The 18,594-nt window shown below is 49.8% G+C and overlaps 1 protein-coding gene across 3 annotated transcripts in view; it reads left to right on the top strand.

The window, feature by feature from the left end:
• Positions 1-2,213: 2,213 nt before the first annotated feature.
• LOC106560892 (janus kinase and microtubule-interacting protein 3) overlaps positions 2,214-18,594 on the top strand; it is an 88,219-nt gene continuing 71,838 nt past the window's right edge. Inside the window, exon 1 of one of the 3 annotated variants that reach the window (XM_045687563.1) lies at positions 2,214-2,674. The gene's annotated coding sequence lies outside the window, so the exon portion shown is untranslated. The remainder of the gene's footprint in view (positions 2,675-18,594) is intronic. The other 2 variants (XM_045687564.1, XM_045687566.1) reach the window with 2 other exon arrangements.

Below are 18,594 nucleotides of genomic sequence, written 5' to 3'. Positions count from 1 at the left end.
TTCTCTGACGCATTCTGCAGGGTCAGTTTGTCCTGCTGAGGACTGAGTATTCCATTACAATGGCACCCTCCCTCCCCTGTATCCTCCATCAGTATTCCATTACAATGGCACCCTCCCTCCGCTGTATCCTCCATCAGTATTCCATCACAATGACACCCTCCCTCCCCTGTATCCTCCATCAGTATTCCATCACAATGACACCCTCCCTCCCCTGTATCCTCCATCAGTATTCCATCACAATGGCACCCTCCCTCCGCTGTATCCTCCATCAGTATTCCATCACAATGACACCCTCCCTCCCCTGTATCCTCCATCAGTATTCCATCACAATGACACCCTCCCTCCGCTGTATCCTCCATCAGTATTCCATCACAATGACACCCTCCCTCCCCTGTATCCTCCATCAGTATTCCATCACAATGGCACCCTCCCTCCGCTGTATCCTCCATCAGTATTCCATCACAATGACACCCTCCCTCCGCTGTATCCTCCATCAGTATTCCATCACAATGGCACCCTCCCTCCGCTGTATCCTCCATCAGTATTCCATCACAATGGCACCCTCCCTCCGCTGTATCCTCCATCAGTATTCCATCACAATGACACCCTCCCTCCGCTGTATCCTCCATCAGTATTCCATCACAATGGCACCCTCCCTCCCCTGTATCCTCCATCAGTATTCCATCACAATGGCACCCTCCCTCCGCTGTATCCTCCATCAGTATTCCATCACAATGACACCCTCCCTCCGCTGTATCCTCCATCAGTATTCCATCACAATGACAACCTCCCTCCGCTGTATCCTCCATCAGTATTCCATCACAATGGCACCCTCCCTCCCCTGTATCCTCCATCAGTATTCCATCACAATGGCACCCTCCCTCCCCTGTATCCTCCATCAGTATTCCATCACAATGACACCCTCCCTCCCCTGTATCCTCCATCAGTATTCCATCACAATGACACCCTCCCTCCGCTGTATCCTCCATCAGTATTCCATCACAATGATACCCTCCCTCCCCTGTATCCTCCATCAGTATTCCATCACAATGACACCCTCCCTCCGCTGTATCCTCCATCAGATAAGACATGTAAACAGATAATAACACAGCCCTGGATGAATACACCTTGGCTACTTCCACATATGAAATCAGTGACATCTCTGGTCAAATTCGCTCTTTATGGTGAGATACAAAAACGGATTCCTCCCTCAACATTCCTCATTATTGTGATACTATAAATAAATAAACATCCATATTGCTCAAGGTGGGTCCCCCTCTCTCTCTCTGTAGTGACGTGTCTGTGTGCTGTGGAGGAGTGGAGCTGCCCTGACCCTGCAGTGGCCAGGGGGTGTCTGGAGCTGGACTAGAGCCTGATGGAGGCTGCATGGAGGCAGGCAGAGACTGGCAACCAACACATCCCCCAGAAGGAGAGCCAAGCTCACAGCTCACAGCACACAGCTCACAGCTCACAGCTCACAGCACACAGCACACAGCACACAGCTCACAGCTGACAGCTCACAGCTCACAGCACACAGCTCACAGCTCACAGCACACAGCACACAGCTCACAGCACACAGCTCACAGCTCACAGCACACAGCACACAGCTCACAGCTCACAGCTCACAGCACACAGCTCACAGCTCACAGCACACGGCTCACAGCACACAGCTCACAGCACACAGCTCACAGCTCACAGCACACAGCTCACAGCTCACAGCACACAGCTCACAGCACACAGCTCACAGCTCACAGCTCACAGCACACAGCTCACAGCACACAGCTCACAGCACACAGCACACAGCACACAGCTCACAGCTCACAGCACACAGCTCACAGCACACAGCACACAGCTCACAGCTCACAGCACACAGCTCACAGCACACAGCTCACAGCTCACAGCACACAGCTCACAGCACACAGTTCCCAACACACAGCTCACAGCTCACAGCACACAGCTCACAGCACACAGCATACAACACAGAGCATCACTGGCTAGGCACGCAGCACACACACACCCACGCATATGCGTGTGTGTGGTGTGCGCACGCACCTGCAGCGACAGCCTCCTGCACCAGCACCTCCTCCTCCTCCTCTGCTTCCTGTCTCCTACCGGCTGCCTGGTTCCCTCTCTCCACCAGGGAGGGCTGTGTGTTCACGGTAAGCATCACAATCCTGCTCTGTCTCTTCCTTCATCTCAACTGGATTTTCCCTCTCTCCTCTTTTCTGCCTCCTCCCTTTTTGTGATGAATCATTATCCTCTCTCTGCCTGCATTATTTCAGGGATTGTGGGTGCTGATGGATGTGGAGGCTAGTTAGCTAGGGATTGTGGGTGCTGCTGGATGTGGAGGCTAGTTATCTAGGGATTGTGGGTGCTGCTGGATGTGGAGGCTAGTTAGCTAGGGATTGCATGCAGGCAGCCTCCCATCATTATACTCCATTAGCAGAGAGAGCGAGAGAGAGATGAGGGCTGTGACTCAGGGAAGCAGATCTGGCTGTACGGTAGCGAGACTAGAGAGATAGACATGCAGAAGACTGTTCTGTGTTCATTTTAGGAGCATGTGCCACAGCTCATAGCAGAAAATGGCGATTCTAGCACAGTTCCCTAGCTAAGGCAGGCAAGGGAGCAGACAGACAGACAGCGTTCACGTCACAAACTGGATCATGGTTTTAAGGTTGGTCTAACTCTAATCATACGCTTGTTTGATTTCCTGTTGTAGAGAGAGAGAGGTAGAGAGAGATAGAGGTAGAGGTATGTCAGAGAATGCTGCAGGGTGGAGCTGTTGTATACCTTCTGCTATCTGTATTTCTGTATGTGTGGTGTGTATCTGTGACTGTGGTGTGTATCTGTGACTGTGATGTGTATCTGTGACTGTGGTGTATCTGTGACTGTGGTGTATCTGTGACTGTGATATGTATCTGTGACTGTGATGTGTATCTGTGTCTGTGGTGTGTATCTGTGACTGTGATGTGTATCTGTGACTGTGATGTGTGTCTGTCAGATAGCTTGTAGTTCTTCAGTGTAATGGTAATGAGGATGTATGTGGGCCTTGTTTTGTGGTAAACCTCTCTGTTAGTAGAAGCTGCCGCAGCATCTCTCTCTCTCTATGTAAAACAATATGGGCCCAGCCAGCCAGAGATGTTGGTCGGGTCGCTCCAGTCTCTGTCAGCCAGAGCATGATGTAATTGTTTTGACAGGTGCGAGATCCAAAACTGCCTGCAATTTGTATGTTCAAATCAAATCAAACGTTATTTGTCACATGCGCCGAATACAACAAGTGTAGACTTTACCGTGAAATGCTTAGTTACAAGCCTTTAACTAACAGTTCAGCTCAAGAAGAGTTTTTACCAAATAAACTAAAGTTAAACATAATAAAAAGTAACACAATAAAATAACAATAACGAGGCTATATACAGGGGGTACCGGTACAGAGTAAATGTGTGGGGTTACAGGTTAGTTGAGGTAATTTGTACATGTAGGTATGGGTAATGTGACTATGCATAGATAATAAACAGCGAGTAGCAGCAGTGTACAAAACAAATGGGGGGGGGGGGGGGGGTGTCAATGTAAATTGTCTGGGTGGCCATTTGATGAATTGTTCAGCAGTCTTATGGCTTGGAGGTAGAAGCTGTTAAGGAGCCTTTTGGTCCTAGACTTGGCGCTCCGGGAACCGCTTGCCGTGCGGTAGCAGAGAGAACCGTCTATGACTTGGGTGACTGGAGTCTCTGACAATTTGATGGTCTTTCCAGAGTTGAATAGAATGACACTGCATATTATGTACTTTGAGCCATTGCACGTTTCCTATGTTGTGTTTTCGGAAAATGTACTGTAGTTGTTCATGTGAGTAGAGACAGTTGAAACATACTGTAGTTGTTCTGGGTATGTTCATGTGTGTAGAGACAGTTGAAACATACTGTAGTTGTTCATGTGTGTCGAGGCAGTTGAAACATACTGTAGTTGTTCATGTGTGGAGAGACAGTTGAAACATACTGTAGTTGTTCTGGGTATGTTCATGTGTGTAGAGACAGTTGAAACATACTGTAGTTGTTCATGTGTGTCGAGGCAGTTGAAACATACTGTAGTTGTTCATGTGTGTAGAGACAGTTGAAACATACTGTAGTTGTTCATGTGTGTAGAGACAGTTGAAACATTTACATTTACGTCATTTAGCAGACGCTCTTATCCAGAGCGACTTACAAATTGGTGCATTCACCTTATGATATCCAGTGGAACAACCACTTTACAATAGTACATCTATATCTTTTTTTGGGGGGGGGTTAGAAGGATTACTTTATCCTATCCAAGGTATTCCTTAAAGAGGTGGGGTTTCAGGTGTCTACGGAAGGTGGTGATTGACTCCGCTGTCCTGGCGTCGTGAGGGAGCTTGTTCCACCATTGGGGTGCCAGAGCAGCGAACAGTTTTGACTGGGCTGAGCGGGAACTGTGCTTCCGCAGAGGTAGGGGGGCCAGCAGGCCAGAGGTGGATGAACGCAGTGCCCTTGTTTGGGTGTAGGGCCTGATCAGAGCCTGAAGGTACGAAGGTGCCGTTCCCCTCACAGCTCCGTAGGCAAGCACCATGGTCTTGTAGCAGATGCGAGTTTCAACTGGAAGCCAGTGGAGTGTGCGGAGGAGCGGGGTGACGTGAGAGAACTTGGAAAGTTTGAACACCAGACGGGCTGCGGCATTCTGGATGAGTTGTAGGGGTTTAATGGCACAGGCAGGGAGCCCCGCCAACAGGGAGTTGCAGTAATCCAGACGGGAGATGACAAGTGCCTGGATTAGGACCTGCGCCGCTTCCTGTGTAAGGCAGGGTCGTACTCTGCGAATGTTGTATAGCATGAACCTACAGGATCGGGTCACCGCCTTGATGTTAGCGGAGAACGACAGGGTGTTGTCCAGGGTCACGCCGAGGCTCTTAGCACTCTGGGAGGAGGACACAATGGAGTTGTCCACCGTGATGGCGAGATCATGGAAAGGGCAGTCCTTCCCCGGGAGGAAGAGCAGCTCCGTCTTGCCGAGGTTCAGCTTGAGGTGGTGATCCGTCATCCACACTGATATGTCTGCCAGACATGCAGAGATGCGATTCGCCACCTGGTTATCAGAAGGGGGAAAGGAGAAGATTAATTGTGTGTCGTCTGCGTGGCAATGATAGGAGAGACCATGTGAGGATATGACAGAGCCAAGTGACTTGGTGTATAGCGAGAATAGGAGAGGGCCTATAACTGAGCCCTGGGGGACACCAGTGGTGAGAGCACGTGGTGCGGAGACGGATTCTCGCCACGCCACCCGGTAGGAGCGACCTGTCAGGTAGGATGCAATCCAAGAGTGAGCCGCGCCGGAGATACCCAACTCGGAGCGGGTGGAGAGGATGATCTGATGGTTCACAGTATCAAAGGCAGCAGATAGGTCTAGAAGGATGAGAGCAGAGGAGAGAGAGCTTTAGCAGTGCGGAGAGCCTCCGTGACACAGAGAAGAGCAGTCTCAGTTGAATGACCAGCCTTGAAACCTGACTGATTTGGATCGAGAAGGTCATTCTGAGAGAGATAGCAGGAGAGCTGGCCAAGGACGGCACGTTCAAGAGTTTTGGAGAGAAAAGAAAGAAGGGATACTGGTCTGTAGTTGTTGACATCGGAGGGATCGAGTGTAGGTTTTTTGAGAAGGGGTGCAACTCTCGCTCTCTTGAAGACGGAAGGGACGTAGCCAGCGGTCAAGGATGAGTTGATGAGCGAGGTGAGGTAAGGGAGAAGGTCTCCGGAAATGGTCTGGAGAAGAGAGGAGGGGATAGGGTCAAGCGGGCAGGTTGTTGGGCGGGCGGCCGGACGTCACAAGACGCAAGATTTCATCTGGAGAGAGAGGGGAGAAAGAGGTCAAAGTATAGGGTAGGGCAATGTGAGCAGGACCAGCGGTGTCGTTTGACTTAACAAACGAGGATCGGATGTAGTTGTTCATGTGTGTAGAGACAGTTGAAACATACTGTAGTTGTTCTGGGTATGTTCATGTGTGTAGAGACAGTTGAAACATACTGTAGTTGTTCTGGGTATGTCCATGTGTGTAGAGACAGTTGAAACATACTGTAGTTGTTCATGTGTGCAGAGACAGTTGAAACATACTGTAGTTGTTCTGGGTATGTTCATGTGTGTAGAGACAGTTGAAACGTACTGTACTTGTTCTGGGTATGTTCATGTGTGTAGAGACAGTTGAAACGTACTGTACTTGTTCTGGGTATGTTCATGTGTGCAGAGACAGTTAAAGCTGCTGTTTTACTGCAGGTCCTACAACGCTCCAGGGAGTTCCATGTCTATTAGGTTGCTCAGATCACTCTTCTGGAATCCTTCTTTTGGGGCACGTGGGGGAGGTACCTTTCTCAGTGTCACATCCATCATCTTAATACATTGATCTTGTTGTTGTTGTCATGTGTTCAGATACGTAAGGCTGGGGTTCATCCAGACAGCGCTATTAGAATAGGAGAGGACACTGACACAGACCAAATAAGTGTGTTTGGTCACAGAACAACTCTGTGGTCTCTGTGGTGAGGTAGTTAGTCACCCTTATTACAGAACAACTCTGTGGTGAGGTAGTTAGTCACCCTTATTACAGAACAACTCTGTGGTGAGGTAGTTAGTCACCCTTATTACAGAACAACTCTGTGGTGAGGTAGTTAGTCAGCCTTATTACAGAACAACTCTGTGGTCACTGTGGTGAGGTAGTTAGTCACCCTTATTCCAGAACAACTCTGTGGTCTCTGTGGTGAGGTAGTTAGTCGCCCTTATTACAGAACAACTCTGTGGTCACTGTGGTGAGGTAGTTAGTCACCCTTATTACAGAACAGCTCTGTGGTCACTGTGGTGAGGTAGTTAGTCACCCTTATTCCAGAACAACTCTGTGGTCTCTGTGGTGAGGTCGTTAGTCACCCTTATTACAGAACAACTCTGTGGTCTCTGTGGTGAGGTAGTTAGTCACCCTTATTACAGAACAACTCTGTGGTCACTGTGGTGGGGTAGTTAGTCACCCTTATTCCAGAACAACTCTGTGGTCTCTGTGGTGGGGTAGTTAGTCACCCTTATTACAGAACAACTCTGTGGTCACTGTGGTGAGGTAGTTAGTCACCCTTATTACAGAACAACTCTGTGGTCACTGTGGTGGGGTAGTTAGTCACCCTTATTACAGAACAACTCTGTGGTCATTGTGGTGAGGTAGTTAGTCACCCTTATTACAGAACAACTCTGTGGTCACTGTGGTGAGGTAGTTAGTCACCCTTATTACAGAACAACTCTGTGGTCACTGTGGTGGGGTAGTTAGTCACCCTTATTACAAAACAACTCTGTGGTCACTGTGGTGGGGTAGTTAGTCACCCTTATTACAGAACAACTCTGTGGTGAGGTAGTTAGTCACCCTTATTACAGAACAACTCTGTGGTCATTGTGGTGGGGTAGTTAGTCACTCTTATTACAGAACAACTCTGTGGTCATTGTGGTGAGGTAGTTAGTCACCCTTATTACAGAACAACTCTGTGGTCACTGTGGTGGGGTAGTTAGTCACCCTTATTACAGAACAACTCTGTGGTCACTGTGGTGAGGTAGTTAGTCACCCTTATTACAGAACAACTCTGTGGTCACTGTGGTGAGGTAGTTAGTCACCCTTATTACAGAACAACTCTGTGGTCACTGTGGTGAGGTAGTTAGTCACCCTTATTCCAGAACAACTCTGTGGTCTCTGTGGTGAGGTAGTTAGTCACCCTTATTACAGAACAACTCTGTGGTCACTGTGGTGGTGTAGTTACAAGTGTTGTCATGAAACTATCAATGCATTTGGGGAGTTTAATCACCTGGACTCATTCAGAACAGAGGAAATATTTTGGTTGATTCAACAGTTAAATTCATTACATTTAGATGGCTAGTTAAATTCATTCATATGTTAGTTTGGCAATGTGTTTATGTTTCTCTCTGGGTCTTTCCAATATAGTTTTATTTAATCTCAAGGTGTCTGTAACGGCCGTCGTCGGAAGAAGACCAAGGTGCAGCGGAGTTAGTGTTCATCTTTCAATTTAATTCCAGCAAGAACACTATACAAAAACAAAACAAGGAAACCGACAGCCAACCAGTCCTGTCAGGTGCAAAACACTAAACAGAAACAATCCCCCACAAAACCCAAAGAAAACACATGCTCCTTATGTGTGACTCCCAATCAACAACAACGAACTTCAGCTGTGCCTGATTGGGAGCCACACACGGTCCAAAACAAAGAAATACAAAACCTAGAAAAAAGAACATAGAACGCCCACCCAATGTAACACCCTGGCCTAACCAAAATAAAGAACAAAAAACCCCTCTCTATGGCCAGGGCGTTACAGTGTCATGTTACTTTGGGTATTAACCGAGGGTTGTACCATTCGAAGGGTAATTTAATTTAATTTGCCTAAATCTGCGTTATTTGAATAATTCCCATCCCAAATCCATGTCAGTCTAGGATTACCTACTGCTAATCATTATTTAAAGAGTATACTGGGACTCAGAAATGCTGAGAGCAGGGAAACAGAAGAGAAGAAATAAAACGTGCTTTTTTTGTGTTGTTGAATATCTGAATTAACCTGGGACCTGCAGCTTGACAATTTCAGTTTAGTCCCAGGTGATATCTAAAAATAATGGAGGAAATTCTAGTCCCGAGGTGCGTAGTTATTCTGTGTACATGTTAGGGCTTGGTAATTGTGGAGGAGGAATGAGGCGCAGGAACCAGCGAACACAGGGTAGTGGTGTTTTTAATATACACTCACCAAAAAAAACAAATGTTCCCACACACAGGGGAGAAAATACATGCGGCGTACAACAACGTCGACATGAACACAAGCCGTCACACAAGAAACAATCATTAATCCCGCACGAACAGGAGCGGGCCAGCTAAACTAAATAGCCCCTCTAATGGCTAATTGACCACAGGTGTCACAAAATAAAAAAAGGGAAAAGCAAAAGGGAATCGGTGGCAGCTAATAGGCCGGTGACGACGACCGCCGAGCGCCACCCGAGCAGGAGGGGGCGCCACCGTCGGTGGGAATCGTGACAGTACCCCCCTCCTGACGCGCGGCTCCCGCAGCGCGCCGACACCGGCCTCGAGGTCGACCCGGAGGGCGAGGGGCAGGGCGATCCGGACGGAGGTGGTGGAACTCCCTCAACATAGATGGGTCCAGGACGTCCGCCGCCGGCACCCAGCACCTCTCCTCCGGGCCGTACCCCTCCCAGTCCACGAGGTACTGTAGGCCCCTCGCCCGGCGTCGCGAGTCCAGAATGGCCCTTACGCTGTACGCCGGGGACCCCCGATGTCCAGAGGGGGCGGAGGGACCTCCGGCACCTCATCTTCGTGAAGGGGACCAGCTACCACCGGCCTGAGGAGAGACACATGAAACGAGGGGTTAATACGGTAATAGGAAGGGAGTTGCAACCGATAACACACCTCGTTTATCCTCCTCAGGACTTTGAAGGGCCCCACACACTGCGGCCCCAGCTTCCGGCAGGGCACGCGGAGGGGCAGGTTCCGGGTCGAGAGCCAGACCCTGTCTCCCGGTGCGAACACGGGCGCCTCACTGCGGTGGCGGTCAGCACTCCTCTTCTGCCGCGCACTGGCCTCCTTTAGTGAGTCCTGGACGGCTCTCCAGGTCTCCTTGGAGTGCTGGACCCAGTCCTCCACCGCAGGAGCCTCGGTCTGACTCCGGTGCCATGGTGCCAGGACCGGCTGGTAACCTAACACACACTGAAAGGGTGATATGTTAGTAGAGGAGTGGCGAAGTGAGTTCTGGGCTAACTCAGCCCAGGGAATATACCTCGCCCACTCCCCTGGCCGGTCCTGGCAATACGACCTCAGGAACCTGCCCACCTCCTGGTTCACCCTCTCCGCCTGCCCATTGCTCTCGGGGTGATAACCGGAGGTCAAACTGACCGAGACCCCCAGCCGCTCCATAAACGCTCTCCAGACCCTGGATGTGAACTGGGAACCTCGATCAGAGACAATGTCCTCCGGCACCCCGTAGTGCCGGAAGACGTGGGTAAATAGGGCCTCCGCAGTCTGCAGGGCCGTAGGGAGACCGGGCAATGGGAGGAGACGGCAGGACTTAGAGAACCGATCCACAACCACCAGAATCGCCGTGTTCCCCTGAGAGGGGGGAAGATCTGTCAGGAAGTCAATGGACAGGTGCGACCATGGTCGTTGTGGAACGGGGAGGGGCTGTAACTTCCCTCTTGGTAGATGCCTAGGAGCCTTACTCTGGGCACACACCGAACAGGAAGAGACATAGGCCCTCACGTCCTTAGCTAAGGTGGGCCACCAGTACTTCCCCCTTAGACTCCCCACTGTCCTCGCCTCACCAGGATGACCCGCAGTAGGTAGCGTGTGCGCCCACCGAATCAAACGATCACGAACACCGAGCGGCACATACATGCGCCCCACGGGCACCTGCGCAGGCGCAGGTTCCAACACCAATGCCCGCTCGATGTCCGCGTCCACCTCCCATACCACAGGTGCCACCAGCCTAGACGCTGGAATGATGGGAGTTGGATCGATGGGCCGGTCCTCCGTGTCATAGAGACGGGACAGCGCGTCGGCCTTAGTATTTAGGGAACCCGGTCTATAGGAGATGGTAAACCTAAACCGGGCGAAGAACATGGCCCACCTCGCCTGACGTGGATTCAGTCTCCTCGCTGCCCGGATGTACTCCAGGTTTCGGTGGTCGGTCCAGATGAGAAAGGGGTGTTTAGCCCCCTCAAGCCAGTGCCGCCACACCCTCAAAGCTTTAACCACTGCTAGCAACTCCCTGTCCCCCACATCGTAGTTACGCTCCGCCGAACTGAGCTTCTTCGAAAAGAAAGCGCAGGGGCGGAGTTTCAATGGCGCACCCGAGCGCTGTGATAGCACGGCACCCACCCCAGCCTCGGATGCGTCCACCTCCACTACGAACGCTAAAGACGGGTCCGGGTGCGCCAACACGGGTGCGTCGGTGAACAGCGTCTTCAATTTCTTGAAGGCTCCGTCCGCCTCCGTCGACCATCGCAAACGCACCGGCCCCCCTTCAGCAGTGAGGTAATGGGAGCCGCTACCTGGCCAAAAACCCCGGATAAACCTCCGGTAGTAATTGGCAAAGCCTAAAAACCGCTGCACCTCCTTCACCGTGGTTGGAGTCGGCCAATTACGCACGGCCTTAACGCGGTCACACTCCATCACCACCCCCGTGGTGGAAATGCGATAACCCAGAAAGGAGACGGCTCGTTTGGAAAACTCACACTTCTCAGCCTTAACGTATAGGTCATGCTTCAGCAGTCTACCAAGCACCTTGCGCACCAGGGACACATGCGCGGAGCGGGTGGCGGAATATATCAGAATGTCATCGATATATACAATCACGCCCTGCCCGTGCAGGTCCCTGAGAATCTCGTCAACAAAGGATTGAAAGACGGCTGGAGCATTTTTCAACCCATACGGCATGACGAGGTACTCATAATGGCCCGATGTGGTACTAAAGGCGGTTTTCCACTCGTCTCCCTTCTTGATACGCACCAGGTTATACGCGCTCCTGAGATCCAGTTTTGTGAAGAACTGCGCTCCGTGAAATGATTCCACCGCCGTAGCGATGAGAGGTAGTGGGTAACTAAAACCCCACCGTAATAGCGTTTAGACCTCGGTAATCAATGCACGGACGCAGACCTCCCTCCTTTTTCTTCACAAAAAGAAACTCGAGGAAGCGGGTGAGATGGAGGGCCGAATGTACCCCTGTCCCAGGGATTCCGTGACATATGTCTCCATAGCCGCCGTCTCCTCCTGTGACAAGGGGTACACGTGACTCCTGGGAAGCGCAGCGTTAACCTGGAGATCTATCGCACAATCCCCCTGTCGATGAGGTGGTAATTTAGTCGCCCTCTTTTTACAAAAGCGATCGCCAAATCGGCGTATTCGGGGGGAATGCGCACGGTGGACACCTGGTCTGGACTCTCCACCGACGTGGCACCTATGGAAACTCCTAGGCACCTACCTGAACACTCCTCTGACCACCCCTGGAGAACCCCCTGTTTCCACGAAATACGGGGATTGTGACCAGCCAGCCAGGGGACCCCCAGCACCACCGGAAACGCAGGCGAGTCAATAAGGAAAAAACGAATGCGTTCCTTATGATTCCCCAGCGTTACCATGTCCAGTGGCACCGTAGACTCCCTGACTAGCCCTGACCCTAATGGTCGGCTATCTAGGGAGTGCACGGGGAAAGGAGAATCTATCGGCACCCGCGGAATGCCCAGCTTAATGGCAAGTCCACGGTCCATAAAATTCCCAGCTGCGCCTGAATCGACTAGCGCCCTATGCTGGGAAGAGGGAAAAAATTTAGTAAACAAAACAGGTAAAAACACATGACCAACAGGGGGTTCTGGGTGAATCTGGTGCTGACTCACCTGAGGTAACCGAGAAGTGTTCTGCCTACCATCTCGACTCCCAGACTGGCTCCTCCGGCACCGGTCGGCCGTGTGTCCTCTCCGACCACAGCTGGTGCAGGAGGAGCCACCTCCTCCGGTGCCCCTTGGCACGGCCCCCCTACCTCCATAGGGGTAGGGGCGGGGGTGCACGGGGGTGGAAACGGGCAGGACCCTCTCCGAACGCCCGCGGGCAGCCAGCAAGTTGTCCAGTCGTATGGACATATCTATCAGTTCGTCCAGGGACAGAGCTGTGTCCCGACAGGCCAGCTCCCTGCGGACGTCCGCCCGGAGACTGCAGCGGTAGTGGTCTATGAGGGCCCTGTCGTTCCACCCCGCCCCAGCAGCCAAGGTCCTGAAGTCCAGCGCGAAGTCCTGGGCACTCCTCGTCTCCTGCCTGAGGTGGAACAGCCGTTCACCCGCCGCTCTTCCTTCCGGAGGGTGGTCGAACACGGCCCGAAAGCGGCGGGTGAACTCCGGGTAGTGGTCCCTCGCCGAGTCTGGACCGTTCCAGACCGCATTAGCCCACTCCAGAGCTCTGCCCGTCAGGCAGGAAACGAGGGCACTCACGCTCTCCTCCCCGTGGGAGCAGGTCTAACGGTGGCCAGGTACAGCTCAAGCTGGAGCAAAAACCCCTGGCACCCAGCCGCCGCCCCATCGTACTCCCTCGGGAGCGCCAGACGAAGCGCGCCAGAGCCAGACGTCATGGGAGGCGAAGATGGCTGTATCGGGGCAGGTGGAGGTGGAGAGAGGATACCACTTCTCTCCCATCTGTCCATCCTCTCCATCATCTGGTCCATTGCCGATCCGATGCAATGGAGGACTGTCGTGTGGTGGAGTACGCGTTCCTCCATCGAGGGCAGAGGAGTGGCCGCTGCTCCCGCTGATTCCATGCCTTCTATCGTGGTGCGGGATTCTGTTAGGGCTTGGTAATTGTGGAGGAGGAATGAGGCGCAGGAACCAGCGAACACAGGGTAGTGGTGTTTTTAATATACACTCACCAAAAAAACAAATGTTCCCACACACAGGGGGAGAAAATACATGCGGCGTACAACAACGTCGACATGAACACAAGCCGTCACACAAGAAACAATCATTAATCCCGCACGAACAGGAGCGGGCCAGCTAAACTAAATAGCCCCTCTAATGGCTAATTGACCACAGGTGTCACAAAATAAAAAAAGGGAAAAGCAAAAGGGAATCGGTGGCAGCTAATAGGCCGGTGACGACGACCGCCGAGCGCCACCCGAGCAGGAGGGGGCGCCACCGTCGGTGGGAATCGTGACAGTACATAATGTGTTGCTGGTGACACGTTTCCATTTTATTCAGTTGTACACAGTTTCAGTGTACCTGGTAGTTATCTAAAATAGTTATATATATATATATATATATATATATTACCTTTTTCTATTTCTCAATCACGTTGTTTTTTGTAAAGCGTAGCATCACGCTGTGTTTTTTTAATTGTAGCATCACGCTGTGTTTTTTGGGAAGTGTAGCATCACGCTGTGTGCCATAATACATGGGAACAGGTGGTTAAGAACAGGTTAACAGGAGTCATGCACTTTCACCTGAACTGTAGACTGATGACTTCATAAGCCAGGGATATCACTTTACCTTAGCCAATGGTCTGACAAATACTGTATATTCAGAGCAAATCGGTGAATCTAATAGGTGCCCTGCGTCATTTCTCTAACAAATACAGTGCCTTCAAAACGTTGTTACGTTACAGCCTTATTCTAAAATTGATTAAATTAAAAAGAATCCTCAGCCATATAAACACAATGTCCCATAATGACAAAGCAAAAACTGGTTTTTAGAAACAGAAATACCTTATTGTCACGGGATACTAGGAGTGGTGGTAGAGTCAGGCGCAGAGAGCAGAGGTGAAGTATAACGACCTTTATTCTTCCCGGCACAAAACGGTCAACGCCAAAACCAACGGGCGCGTAAAACAAATGACCAACCCAGTACAATGGGCAAAACAGTCCGGAGAGAGAATACAAGGCGTAAGCCAGCACATCCAAAATAAACACAACAGTAAACGTAATCCCGCACAAACCTGGGCGGGCTAAGCAGACTTAAATAAACACAAATCAAGAACACAATAGGGAACAGGTGCAACCAATAAGACTAAACAAACAGAAAAGGAAAAAGGGATCAGCGGTGGCTAGTAGGCCGGCGACGACGACCAACGAGCGCCGCTCGAACAGGCAGGGGAGCCACCTTCGGTGGGATTCGTGACACTTATTTACATAAGTATTCAGACCCTTTGCTATGAGACTTGAAATTGAGCTCAGGTGCATCCTGTTTCCATTGATCATCCTTGAGATGTTTCTACAACTTGACTGGAATCCACCTGTGGTAAATTCAATTGATTGGACATGATTTGGAAAGGCACACACCTGTCTATATAAGGTCCCACAGTTGACAGTGCATGACAGAGCAAAAACCAAGCCATGAGGTAGAACCCTTTTGGGTTCCATGTAGAACCCTTTTCTACATGGAACCCAAAAGTGTTCTACCTGGAACCCGAAAGGGTTTTCATACGGGTACAGCCAAAGAACCCTTTTTTTCTAAGAGTGTAGACCAGGGTTATGGCTTTGGAAATAAGTCAAGCTGGGATTAAGGTTTGTATTCATAGTTCAACTATAATGACAAACAAAACACACCTCTCTCTCTTCTCACCTAACCAAGAGAAGCATGCTGGTGCCTGGGACGTTTAGGTTGTGACAGATGATTTTCTCTTCCCCTCTGCTGTCAGGGTAATATGCTTGTATTTCTGTCTGTAGTTTAGATGTGTAGTTTTAGTTGGTACGGTACAGTACAGTAATATTAAATGCTTGCATAGCTGGCAGTATGAATAAATATAAAATGAGGAACCTTCCTCCTACGACAGGATCCCAGGGAGACATGCTCATTAAACAAACGCTGTATCAGCTAGCCTGACACACACACACACACACACACACACACACACACACACACACACACACACACACACACACACACACACACACACACACACACACACACACACACACACACACACACACACACACATGCATCTCTCTCTCTACTGCACCTGCTGTCTCAACCTCTGAATGCTCGGCTATGAAAAACCAACTGACAACTGTTAGACTAGCTAACAGTGTGTTCAGGGTTGTTAGACTAGCTAACAGTGTGTTCAGAGGTGTTAGACTAGCTAGCAGTGTGTTCAGAGGTGTTAGACTAGCTAACAGTGTGTTCAGGGGTGTTAGACTAGCTAACAGTGTGTTCAGAGGTGTTAGACTAGCAAACAGTGTGTTCAGAGGTGTTAGACTAGCTAACAGTGTGTTCAGAGGTGTTAGACTAGCTAAAAGTGTGTTCAGGGGTGTTCGACTAGCTAACAGTGTGTTCAGAGGTGTTAGATGAGCTAACAGTGTGTTCAGAGGTGTTAGACTAGCTAACAGTGTGTTCAGGGGTGTTAGACTAGCTAACAGTGTGTTCAGAGGTGTTAGACTAGCTAACAGTGTGTTCAGAGGTGTTAGACTAGCTAACAGTGTGTTCAGGGGTGTTAGACTAGCTAACAGTGTGTTCAGAGGTGTTAGACTAGCTAACAGTGTGTTCAGAGGTGTTAGACTAGCTAGCAGTGTGTTCAGAGGTGTTAGACTAGCTAACAGTGTGTTCAGGCGTGTTAGACTAGCTAACAGTGTGTTCAGAGGTGTTAGACTAGCTAACAGTGTGTTCAGAGGTGTTAGACTAGCTAGCAGTGTGTTCAGAGGTGTTAGACTAGCTTACAGTGTGTTCAGAGGTTTTAGACTAGCTAGCAGTGTGTTCAGAGGTGTTAGACTAGCTAGCAGTGTGTTCAGAGGTGTTAGACTAGCTAACAGTGTGTTCAGGGGTGTTAGACTAGCTAACAGTGTGTTCAGAGGTGTTAGACTAGCTAACAGTGTGTTCAGAGGTGTTAGACTAGCTAACAGTGTGTTCAGGGGTGTTAGACTAGCTAACAGTGTGTTCAGAGGTGTTAGACTAACTAGCAGTGTGTTCAGAGGTGTTAGACTAGCTAACAGTGTGTTCAGGGGTGTTAGACTAGCTAACAGGTGTTAGACTAGGTATCAGGTGTTAGACTAGGTATCAGGTGTTAGACTAGGTATCAGACTAGGTATCAGGTGTTAGACTAGGTATCAGGTGTTAGACTAGGAATCAGATGTTAGACTAGGTATCAGGTGTTAGACTAGGTATCAGGTGTTAGACTAGGTACCTGTGTGATCAGAGGTGTTAGTGTGTTAGACTAGGTATCCAGAGTGGTTGTGTCCCAAATGGCACCCTATTCCCTATATAGTGCACTACTTTAGACCAGGACCCTATTCCCTATAGCACTACTAGCTCCATAGGGCTCTGGCCAAAAGTAGCACACAAGATAGGGTGCCAATTCCCAATCTTGGCCTCAAACCATCACCTAATCATTTTATTTATTTATTCAACTAGGTAAGTCAGTTAGGAACAAATTCTTATTTACAATGACGGGCCTAATGACAGATTTTTACTTTGTCAGCTCTGAGATTCGATCTAGCAACCTTTCGGTCACTGGCCCAACACTCTAACCACTAGGCTACCTGCTGATTACTGGCCCAACACTCGAACCACTAGGCTCCTGTCGCCCCAGTTTACAGCCCCCTCCCCAGGTCGTTGCTGTAAAAGAGAATGGGTTCTCAGTCAACTGACCTGGTAAAATAAGGGTTAAATAAATCCAAAAGATACAGTCATTAGTGTGCAGCTCACATCCCTCCTGTCCTCCTCCTTTATTGCTCTCTGTGTTCCTCCTCTCCTGCTCTGTCAGAGGTCAGGGTTTGTAAGGGAAAAGTCACATCTGTTATGTGACAGTACTGGCCTGGTGGGCACTGAGACACAGTAGCACTGGCATGGACACTGTCTGTCTGAGATACAGAACAACACAGGGGATATAGTACAGCTTCGCTTGGTCCAGGAAATAAATGTTTCAGCTCCAATGTCCAATTGTACTGTATTTTTATACTGTCAGACAGCAAGTGTTTTGGTAACTGTCAGATCAAAATGTCTTCTCTTTAGGAATATTGTTGCCAACTTGCCATAGTTAAACTTGTATTTATCTTTTTTCTCTATATTTCTTCACTAAAGGTTGAGCGTTCAAATCTTTCTTATTGAATGTCAGTACACTGCTCGCTTCTCTGCTGTGGCGTGAGAGATATTCCCAGTGGTCCAGAGATACGTTATTACTCAATGTGGCCTATATATAGCTACCTATTACAATACTATAGTTATTACAGTGTTAGAGGGTCACACATCATTTCTCATATGACATGACAAGGTTTTCCCTTGTGAATGAGACTACGCCCTCTCTGTCATTCCTCCTCTCACTCTCTCTCTCTCTCTCTCTCTCTCTCTCTCTGTGTCTATCTCTCTCTCTCTGTCTCTCTCTCTCTGTTCTCTCTCTCTCTCTCTCTCTCTCTCTCTCTCTCTCTCTCTCTCTGTGTGTCTCTCTCTCTCTGTGTCTCTCTCTCTCTGTGTCTCTCTCTCTCTGTGTCTCTCTCTCTCTGTGTCTCTCTCTCTCTCTCTCTCTGTCTCTCTGTGTGTGTCTATCTCTATAACTATCTTTCTCTCTCCGTCTCTGTGTCTCTCTGTATCTCTCTTTCTCTCTATAACTCTCTCTCTGTGTCTCTCTGTGTGTCTCTCTGTGTGTCCCTCTGTGTGTCTCTCTGTCTCTCTCTCTCTCTCTCTCTCTCTCTCTCTCTCTCTCCCTCTCTCTCTCCCTGTCTCTCTCTCTATCTCCCTTCCTCCCTCTCTCTCTCCCTGTCTCTCTCTATCTCCCTTCCTTCCTCTCTCTCTCTCTATCTCCCTTCCTCCCTCTCTCTCTCTCTCTCTCTCTCTCCCTGTCTCTCTCTCTATCGCCCTTCCTCCCTCTCTCTCTCTCTCTCTCCCTGTCTCTCTCTCTATCTCCCTTCCTCCCTCTCTCTCCCTGTCTCTCTCTCTATCGCCCTTCCTCCCTCTCTCTCCCTGTCTCTCTCTCTCTCTCTCTCTCTCTCTCTCTCTCTCCCTCTCTCTCTCTCTCTCTCTCTCTCTCTCTCTCTCTCTCTCCCTCCCCTGTTCCTGTTCTGTCACTGTGATGGATGAGTGTCTGTACTGGCTGTTCTGT

This window comes from Salmo salar, chromosome ssa01, assembly GCF_905237065.1.
Source record: "Salmo salar chromosome ssa01, Ssal_v3.1, whole genome shotgun sequence".
NCBI classification, from domain to species: domain Eukaryota; kingdom Metazoa; phylum Chordata; class Actinopteri; order Salmoniformes; family Salmonidae; genus Salmo; species Salmo salar.
This window is presented reverse-complemented; position numbering and strand designations above follow the sequence as displayed.